This window comes from Symphalangus syndactylus, chromosome 12 (assembly GCF_028878055.3).
Source record: "Symphalangus syndactylus isolate Jambi chromosome 12, NHGRI_mSymSyn1-v2.1_pri, whole genome shotgun sequence".
In the NCBI taxonomy this organism is placed as follows: domain Eukaryota; kingdom Metazoa; phylum Chordata; class Mammalia; order Primates; family Hylobatidae; genus Symphalangus; species Symphalangus syndactylus.
Genome location: NC_072441.2, coordinates 64,966,444 through 64,977,047, shown reverse-complemented (window position 1 = coordinate 64,977,047; position 10,604 = coordinate 64,966,444). Strand labels below are relative to the sequence as shown.

General features: G+C 40.0%; 1 non-coding gene across 1 annotated transcript; it reads right to left on the bottom strand.

Moving 5' to 3' along the window:
* Window positions 1-10,203: 10,203 nt before the first annotated feature.
* On the bottom strand, window positions 10,204-10,307 carry LOC134735036 (small nucleolar RNA U13). Its single transcript, XR_010117897.1, has one exon. It is a non-coding gene; the product is annotated as a small nucleolar RNA U13 (small nucleolar RNA).
* Window positions 10,308-10,604: the final 297 nt, after the last annotated feature.

The window sequence follows — 10,604 nt, the reverse complement described above, 5'->3', positions numbered from 1 at the left end:
CGTTCTCAATGCACCCTGTACCTGTACTCCTTGTCCTTTTAGTTGTATCTGTGTTTCCCTCAGACTGAAAGTTTCCTCAGGGCACGTCCTCTGCCTGTTTCATGACTGTATTCCTAGTTTGTAGCATGGTGCCTGGCACATAGTAGGCATTAATAATCTTATTAAATGAAAGAACACATGATTTCCTAAAGCTTTGTCATAGCTTACCACAATGGTTAAGGACAAGGACATTGAAGCCAGTTGCCTCTGTTGGCAAATCCTGGCTCAGATGCTGACTATATGTGTACCCTTGGGCAAGCTACTCAACCTCTCCTGCTTTGGTCTGATTACTTCGGAAATGTTTCTTATCTCATGAGATTGCTTTGAGGATCAAATAGGTTAACGTTTATATGCCTGGCATAAAATAGGTGCCATATAAATAGGATAACTTATTCTACTTTATGACCAAGCATGATACTTTTGAGAGTGAAACAGATGCAATTAGTGATTATACCAGGAAAATAGATGTTAATCGGGACCGTCTTGGGCTAACAGGGACATTTGGTTACCCTCTATATAAGAGCTCTTAGGTAAATAAACGTTTTCATCTTTGTTGCTTTGTTTTCCCGTGTCTATTTTCCTCTAGTGATTAGCAGTTTCTTCCAACCATGAAAGCTTGTGTGTTTGCCTTTAGAGACAACAGAGAAAAGGACTTGGGGGACAGTGTCAGAGGTTCAGAGTTGGTAGGGTACCATTAAAGAAACAGAAATGAAATTGAATTCTTAGGCTCTGAGTATAGAAAAAAAGGGGAGCCTTTACACCCCGCTGAAGCTGAGTAGGCTGTGTGGGTTTGACAATAGAAGATCACGTGGTTTCCCGATGGGTTGTATGATTTCAAGGGGTCCAGCTTTTCCTGGAGCCTTGTCTGGGGAAGATTTGTGAGCGAGGCAAACTGTGCCAATCTGCTTGACATGTTTTTGCTGTCTGGTCATTGAGTTTGCTATTTTCTTTCAAACTGTTTCAGAAACATGTAGTTCCATTTGCTTCCCCAATAGAATTCTTTTCATTCCCTTAAAATAGTTGTTTTTATAAACTGGGATAAACACCTAGTGTGCAGAAGTTTTGCTGCATGGTCATTCCAATTTGAATTCTATTATTTCTCCTGCTTACCTGGGGAGGAGAAAATATACCTTCTAAACACAGTTTTCCTTTTTCTGGTTTTCCAGACAAATGCACTATCAGATAACGCACCTTGCAGCTGGCTACATCTGCCCAGAATACCAATTGCAGGCAGTTCTGGTGGTGACCACGATGTTGGAAGGGGGAAAGAAGGGGAAGAGGAGAGCAGCTTTTCTTATCTTGAAATACTGAAGCCTGTCAATCTGAGGACGTGCCATTCAGAGATGTGTGCCAACTTTACTCGCACCCTCTCTCCATCTGGGGTGGGCGTGGAGGTAGTAGTGGGGAGGAGAAAGGAACAAGAGAATGAACTAACATTTGTGAAAATAATTTCCACAAAGTGTGTTGGTCATGTACTTAATAATATAGGTGAGCGAGAGAGACTGAAGACATATTTGGCTCTTAGTTATTTCATATTTCATTGATTCAACAAATAATATATAAAGTGTTTACTATGTGTCAGCCACAGTGCATCAATGTATATAAAGAATATTGTATAGGGCCAGGCCCAATGACTCACGCCTGTAATCCCAACACTTTGGGAGGATGAGGCAGGTGGATCACTTGAGGCCAGGAGTTTGAGACCAGCCTGGCCAATATGGCAAAATGCTGTCTCTACTAAAAATGCAAAAATTAGCCAGGAATGGTGGTGCATGCCTGTAATCCCAGCTACTTTGGAGGCTGAGGCACGAGAGTCACTTGAACCTGGGAGGTAGAGGTTGCAGTGAGCCAAGATTGCACCACTGCACTCTAGCCTGGGCAACAGAGTGTGACTCTATTGCAAAAGAAAAAAAAAAGTAAAAAAGAAAAAAAAAGAAAAATAAAGAATATTGTATAAAAGGTAGGCTTAAAGTTATATGTGGTAATTTTTTTTTTTTTGAGACAGAATCTTGTTCTGTAACCCAGACTGGGGTAGAGTGGAACAGTCATAGCTCACTGCAGCCTCGAATACCTGGGCTCAAGCGATCCTCCCACCTCAGCCTCTTGAGTAACAAAGACTACGGGCACATGCCACCATGCCTGGCTAATTAAAACAATTTTTTTTTTTGTAGCGATGTGGGCATGCTATGTTTCCCAGGCTGGTCTTGAACTCCTGGGCTCCTGGCCTATAAGGCGTGAGCCACCGTTTCTGGCCTATGTGTGGTAATTGTCTTAGTTTTGGATATGTTGAGCTTGAGATATAGATTTTCCATTAAGCATTTGGATATAGCTATCTGGAACTCAGGGGAAAAGTCTGTGAAAGAAATACAGATTTAGGAATGATCCTCAAATAGGTGGTAGTTATAACACGAATACTGAGTGAAATAATCATGGTTATATGAGGGAGAAGAAGAGCATCAAGAATGGAACATCAAGTAACCCCTGAGTTTCAAAGGGAAAAATGATGAATTTATAAAGAAGATTAAGGAGGACTCTCCAGAGATGTTGATGGAGAATCAGGAGAGAGGGATTAATTTAATTATATTTTTTCTACTTCCTTTTTAAAAATCAACTCTATTGAGATGTAATTTACTTACAACCAATGCACCTATTTTGAATGTACAGTTCCCAGAGAGATGCCACTATCAGATGCTACCACCTGAGCAGCCGACAGGCAGTTCTGGTGCAGTTTTGACAAGTATATACACTCATGTAACCCCCACTCAAGATGTAGAACATTTCCTTTGTATTAAAAGCTCCCTCCAAAGTAACACCAATTATTTTCAAACTATTCCAAAGAATGAATAGGAGAGAATTATTTCTAACTCGTTCCATAAGATAAGCATTACTCTAGTACCAAAACCGGATAAGGATACAACAATAACAAAAATAAAACTATAGGCCAATATTCCTGATGAACATGGATGCGAAAATTCTCAACAAAATACTAGCAAACATAATCCAACAATGCATTAAAAAGATAACATGGCTGGGCGCAGTGGCTCATGCCTGTAATCCTAGCACTTTCGGAGGCGGAGACGGATGGATCAAGAGGTCAGGAGATTGAGACCATCCTGGCCAACACGGTGAAATCCCATCTCTACTAAAAATACAAAAAAATAGCTGAACATGGTGGTGGGCGCCTGTAGTCCCAGCTACTTGGGAGGCTGAGGCAGGAGAATGGCGTGAACCCAGGAGGTGGAGCTTGCAGTGAGCTGAGATCATGCCACTGCACTCCAGCCTGGGCAACAGAGTGAGACTCCGCCTCAAAAAAAAAAAAAAGATAACACATCAGAATCAAGTGGGATTTATTCCAGGGATGCAAGGATGGTTCAACATACACAAATCAATAAATGTGATACACCAAATTGTACAATAGAATAAAGAACAAAACCATATGATCATCTCAATAGATGCATAAAACAGCATTTGATAAAATTCAACATCTCCTTATAATAAAAACTTACAACAAACTAGGTATAGAAGAAACATACTTCAAAACAATAAAGGCCATATATGACAAACCCATAGATAACCTCATGCTGAATTGAAAGCCTTTCCTCTAAGATGTGAGACAAGACAAAGATGCCCACTTTCACCACTTTTATTCAAAATAGCACTGGAAGTCTTAGCCAGAACAATTAGGCAGGAGAAAGAAATAAGGGGAACTCAAACTGGAAAGGAAGAAGTAAAATTGCCGCTGTTTACAGATGACATGATCTTATATTTAGAAAAGCCTAAAGACTCCACGAAAAAAACTGTTAGAATACATGAATTCAGTAAAGTTGCAGGGTACAAAATCAACATACAAAAATCAGCAGCATTTCTATATGCCAACAGCAAACAATCTGAAAAAAGATACATCAAGAGAGCAATATCATTTACAATAGCTAATAAATTAATAATAAAATACCTAGGAATAAATTTAACCAAAGAAGTGAAAGATCTCTACAATTAAAACTATAAAACACTGAGGAAAGACATTGAAGAGGAAACACACACACAATGGAAAGATATCCCTTGTTCATGGATTGGAAGAATTAGTATTGTTAAAATGTCCATACTACCCAAAGCAACCTATAGATTATATGCAGTTCCTATCAAAATGCTGATGACATTTTTTACAGAAACAGAAAAAACAATCCTAAAATTTGGATGGAATCACAAAAGACCTTGAATAGCCAAAGTAATCCTGAATAAAAATAACAAAGCTGGAGGCATCACATAACCTGACTTCAAATTATACCATAAAGCAACAGTAGGTACTGGCATAAAAACAGACACATACACCAGTGGAACAGAGTAGAGAACCCAGAAATAAATCCATACATTTACAGCCAACTCACTTTTGACAAAGACACCAGGAACATACACTGGGGAAAGGACAATCTCTTCAATAAGTAATGCTGGGGGCCAGGTGCAGTGGCTAAAACCTGTAATCCCAGCACTTTGGGAGGCCAAGACAGGAGGAATGCCTGGGCCCAGGAGTTTGAGACCAGCCTTGGCAAGAAAGACTCTACAAAATAAAAAACTTATCCACATGTGGTGGTGCGTACCCATGGTCCTAGCTACCTGGAAGGCTGAGATGGGAGGATCGCTTGAGCCTGGGAGGTCGAGGCTGCTGTGAGCTGTGGTTGCACCACTGCATTCCAGCCTGGATTACAGAGAGAGACCTCTCTGTCAGAAAACTAAAAAAAAAAAAAAAAATGATGCTGGGAAAACTGAAGATTCATATGCAGAAGAATGAAATTAGATCCAGGTAAAAACTGAGCAAATGTTCTGAATAGACACTTCTTAAAAGAAGAAATACAAATGGCCAACAGGTATATGAAAAAATGCTCCACATCGCTAATCATCAGGTAAATACAAGTCAAAACCACAGTGAGATATTATCTCACCCCAATTAAAATGGTATTATCAAAAAGATAAAAAATAACATGCTGGTGAAGATGTGGAGAAAGGGGAACTCTTGCGCACAGTTGGTGAGAATGTAAATTAATACAGCCATTATGAAAAACAGTATGGAAATTCTTCAAAAAACTAAAACTAAAAATACAACTACCATATGATTCAGCGATCCCACTGCTGGGTATAAGAAAGGAAATTAGTATATCAAAGAGATATCTGCACTGCCATGTTTATTACAGCACTATTTACAATAACCAAGATATGGATTCAACTATTTTATACTGTCCTCAGTAATAGATGAGATTTCTAGATGCTGTATTTTCTCACCAAACTTGGTATCATTACAATTTTTAATTTGTAGTCGTTCTGATAGGTGTGTGATTGTACTTCACTGTGATTTTAATTTCTGTTTACCTGATGACTAATGATTAAACATCTTATCATGTGCTTATTGGCCATGCATCAGGTCTATTTCTGGTCTATTTGGTTGTATTTGTATATTTGTCTTTCCTTACCCTAATATTACATTGCATTATTTAGGGTGCTCTATAATAAGCCTTGAAGTGAGGTTATACAAGTTCTCCAACTTTGTTACTCTTTATTTCAAAACTGTGTTGGATATTCTAGGTCCTTTGAACTTCCATATAAATTTTAAAATCAGTTTGTCAATTTCTGTGAAATAAAGCATTTTGGGTTTTTTACTGGAATTATATTGAATCTATCAATCATTTTGGTAAGAGTGGACAACAATATTGTGTCTTCCAATCCATGGACAAAATATATCTGTTAATTTATTTAGGTATTCTTTAATTTCTCTCAGCAATGTTTTCTAGTTTTTCATGTGTGGATTTTGCACATATTTTGTTAAATTTATTCCTAAGCATATTATGTTTTTGATGCAATTTTATGATGTGCTTTGGTTTTTCATATTTCTTGTGCCTGGGGTTTATTAAGTTTCTTAGGTTTCTGGACATCTAATTTTCATAACAGTTGGAAAATTTCAGTTATTATTTCTTCATATCTTTTTTCTGACCTCCCTTCTCACTCTCTCTGGCTCTTCCCCCCCACCACCCCTTTGGAGTCTGATTGCCTCGTAGCTCACTAATGTTCTGGCCATTTTTTTTTTAGTCTTTTTTCTTTCCATGTTTCATCTTGGATAGTTTCTATTGCTCTGTCTTAAATTTCACTAATTTTTTTCAGTGTCTAATGTGTTGTTATTAATCTCAAATATTTTAATTTTTCTCTTTACAAGTTCAATTTGGGCCTCTTATTTTTATTTATTTATATTTGAGACAGGGTCTAATTTTGTCATCCAGGCTAAAGTGCAGTGGCCCAATCTTGGCTCACTGCAGCCTTGACTTCCCGGGCTCAAGTGATCCTCCCACCTCATCCCCAAGTAGCTGGGACTACAGGTGCATACCACCATGCCCGGCTAATTTCTAAAAAATTTTTGTACAGATGGGATCTCCCTATGTGGCCCAGGCTGGTCTTGAACTCCTAGACTCAAGTGATCTACCCACCTCAACCTCCCAAAGAGCTGGGATTAGAAGCATGAGCCACCATGGCCAGCCAATTTGGTAATTTAAAAATATCTTTGATGTTTTTACTTAACATGCTTAATCTTTCCTTTACCTTCTTGAACATATGAATATAGCTTTAATAACCACTTAAATGTCTTTGTCTACTAATTCTATCTTCCATATCATTTCTAGCTTAGTTCTCATTGATTTTTCTCTTCATTACAAATTGTATTTTCTTGCTTATTTGTGTGTCTTACAATTTTTTATTGAATTCCAAATACCATGTATTTTACCTTGTTGGGTGCTGAATACTTTTGTATTCTTATTAATTAATATTCTTGAGTGCTGTTCTGTGATGTAGTTAAGTTACTTGAAAACTGTTTGGTCCTTCTGAGGCTTGCTTTGTTAGACATGACCAGAATTCTTTGGTGTATGGCTAATATTGCCCAGTACTACAGCAACGCCTTTCTGAATATTCTACCTGATGACCTGTTAATTATAAGGTTTTCTACTGTGGCTAGTAGGTGAACGCTGAAGATTTTTCCCTGTACTTTTTTCAGGTGTAATTTTTCTTAGCCTTTGGTAGTTTCCTTACACCAATGAGCAGATCAGCCTTCAGCTGCACACCTTCCACAGATCCCTGGAGCTCTCTCTGTGTGCTGCTGTCTCAGCTCTGGTGCTCTGCCAGGTGAACTCTAGCTGGCTTGGCCTCCTCAGATTCCCAGCATTTTCTCCTGAACTGAGGGAGACTTTTGGGCTCTGCCTGCATTCCCCCTTCCTGTGCTGAAGCCTGGAAACCCTTTCCTATCACAGACTGCGAAAATCATAGAACACACCTTGCTTGTTTCCTGAATTCACTGCCTGTGCTGCCTGATGCCTAATGTCTGAAAGCTGTTGTTCATATGTTGTGCCTGGAGTTTTAATTGGTCCCTCTTACTCCATGTTGATCAGAATTAGAAGTCCTGATGCTATTTTATTTAATTTTTTATTTTCATATATTTAGGGGGTACAAGTGCAGCTTTCTTACATGCATATATTACGTAGTAAAAACAGTCTGGGCTTTTAGTGTACCTATCACATTGTACCCAATAAGGAATTTTTCAGACCTCACCCTCTGATCTGGTTTGGCTCTGTGTCCCCACCCAAATCTCTTCTTGAATTGTAATCCCCACGTATTCAGGGAGGAACCCGGTGGGAGGTGATTGGATCACGGGGGCAGTTTCCCCCATGCTGTTCTCATAACAGTGAGTCCTCATGAGATCTGATAGTTTTATAAGTGTTTGGCAGGTTCCTCCTTCACTCACATGCTCTCCCTCTCACTTGCCACCATGTAAGTCATCCCTACTTCCCCTTCCGTCATGATTGTAAGTTTCTTGAGGCCTCCTCAGCCATGTGGAACTGTAAGTCAATTAAACCTCTTTCCTTTATAAATTACTCAGTCTCAGGAAGTTCTTTATAGCAGTGCGAAAATGGACTAATACACCCGCCCTCCCACCCTTCCACCTTTTGTAATCTCCATTGTCTGCTATCCTACTCTGTATGTCCATGTGTACTCATTGTTTAGCTCCCACTTATAAGTGAGAACATGTGGTATTTGACTTCTTGTTTCTGAGTTATTTCGCTTAGGATAATGACCTCCAATTCCATCCATGTTGCTGCAAAAGACGTGATTTCCCTCTTTTTTATGGTTGAGTAGTATTCCATGGTGTGTGTGTGTGTGTGTGTGTGTATAACATTTTCCTTACTTGATGCTCTTTTAAATGGTATTAAAGTTTTTTAAAAATTCCAATTATTTATTCAAAGGCTATGCAGAAATACTTTATTTTTGATATTTGACCTTATATGTGGTAACCTTGTTAAATTCACATATTAGTTTTCACTTAAATTTTTTTTTTTTTTTTTTTATACATGGTCTCACTCTGTTGCCTGGGCTGGAGTACAGTGGCATAATCTTGGCTCACCGCAGCCTCAACCTCCGGGCTCAGATGATCCTCCCACCTCCAGCTCCCAAGTAGTTGGGACAACACGTGTGTGCCCCCATGCCCGGCTGATTTTTTTTGTGTTTTTTTTTTTTGTAAAGACAGGGTTTCACTATGTTGTCCAGGCTGGTCTTGAACTCATGGGCTCAAGCAATCTGCCTGCCTTGACCTCCCAGAATGCTGGAGTTACAGGCATGAGCCACTGTGCCCGATCAAAAGGAATTTTTTTAAATTTAAATTTAAATTTTTTTTTTTTTTGAGATGGGGTCTTGCTCTGTCACTCAAGCTGGAGTGCAGTGGCGTGATCACGGCTCACTGCAGCCTTCACCTCCTGGGCTCAAACAATCATCCTACCTCAGCCTCTCCAGTAGCTAGGACTACAGATGTGCACCACCATGACCAGCTAATTTTTTATTTTTTGTAGAGACAGGGTCTCACTATGTTGCTCAGGCTGGTCTTGAACTTTTGGGCTCAAGTGATCCTCCCACCTCAGCCTCCTAAAGTGCTGGGATTACGGGCATGAGCCACCATGCCTGGCATTTTCATATATATATATATATATATATTTTTTTTTTTTTTTTGTGGTGGATTCCTTAGGAGTGTCTATAGGCACAATCATGTTATCTGTGAATATAGAACGTTTTACTTCTTCCTTTACAGCTTGTATTATCTCTGTCGCTCTCCCTTCTGTACTGGAAATGCCATACATTGTTGAATAGAAGCAGAAAGAGCAGCTATCTTCTTGCCTTCTTTTTGATCTTGGGAAGGAAAGCATTCATTCTTTCACCATGAAGTATGATGTAAGCATTAGGTTGCTTTTTTTCCCTTTTTCTGAGACAGAGCCTTGCTCTGTTACTCAGGCTGGAGTGCAGTGGCGTGAATGGCTCACTGCAGCCTCAAATTCCTGGGCTTAAGAGATCCTCTCGTCTCAGCTTCCTGGGTAGCTGGGCCTATAGGAGTGCATCACCAGGCCCAGCTGATTTTTTATTTTTTGTAGGTGTCATTATGTTACCCAGACAAAGCACTGTAGATGTTATTTATTTATTTATCTATTTTTATAGAGACGGAGTCTAACTATGTTTCCCTGGCTGGTCTCGACCTCCTAGGCTCAAGTGGCCTTCCAAAGTGCCGGGATTACAGGCATGAGCCACTGTGCCCAGCTTGTAGATGTCTTTACTGGGCTCCAGAAGACTATGTGGTGGGTAATGCAAGTATACTTACGAAAGAAGGGGATAAGTTGAGAGTTCTTGGATTTAATTTTCTCAGTGAAGCAGGAGGACAGGCTATCTGATGAGGGGTGGGGAGAATAAGGTGGATTTGTAATAGTCCTTCATGAACCTCTCAAAAGACAAATCTGTGGCAGAGTGTACAGTTTTCTGTACCAGGACTCGGAACTCCAGGTTTAGGACCAGGGTGGGCAGCTGTAGAACTGGGTTCTGTAGTCAGGGTTTTCTAGGACTTATGAGTGGAGGATAAAGGGAGCACGGGTATTGAGGGAGCTGGCGGGAAATAATTCAAGTTGTTGGCCAGAGGTCTAGCTTGGGTTTTAAAAGACTGAAGCCTGGGAATTGAGGGGAAAGTAAAGATAAACTGTGAGGCCATGAAGGGGTTAAAGGGCTGGAACTCAGTGAGGCCAAGGAGTGGTGAAGTGGGAGGAAGAGAACAGAGTTGGGAGGATTGTGGTTCAAGTGGGATCTTGAAGTTTCATTTTTTTTCCACATCAGATGGGTAATGTGCCAATGTTGTAACAAGGTTTGAGGGAGGCACATCTTACACATGAAAGTGAAAACCCAGTCTTCACGCTTATGAACTACAAAAGGATCCAAAGTGTTTTTGAGAGGCAGTGGAGCTATGGTAGTAATGGTCTAATTGTGGCCTTGAAAAGTATAAGTAGAGCAGAAGGTTATTTGAAATGATTAGGGGAAGGTTAGGGTGTGGGATAGAGTGGGTTTGGCAATTTGTCTCAGGATGATGGTGGGAGTTAATGTGTAAGGTAAATGGGGGAGTCCTCAGCCGCTGTGGGCCGGGGTCATTGACAGTCAGAAGAAGTAGAGGGCAATGAACCGTTTGGTATGGGGGGGCTTTGACAAAAGTAGAAAAGTAATCATGTAGAACTGGC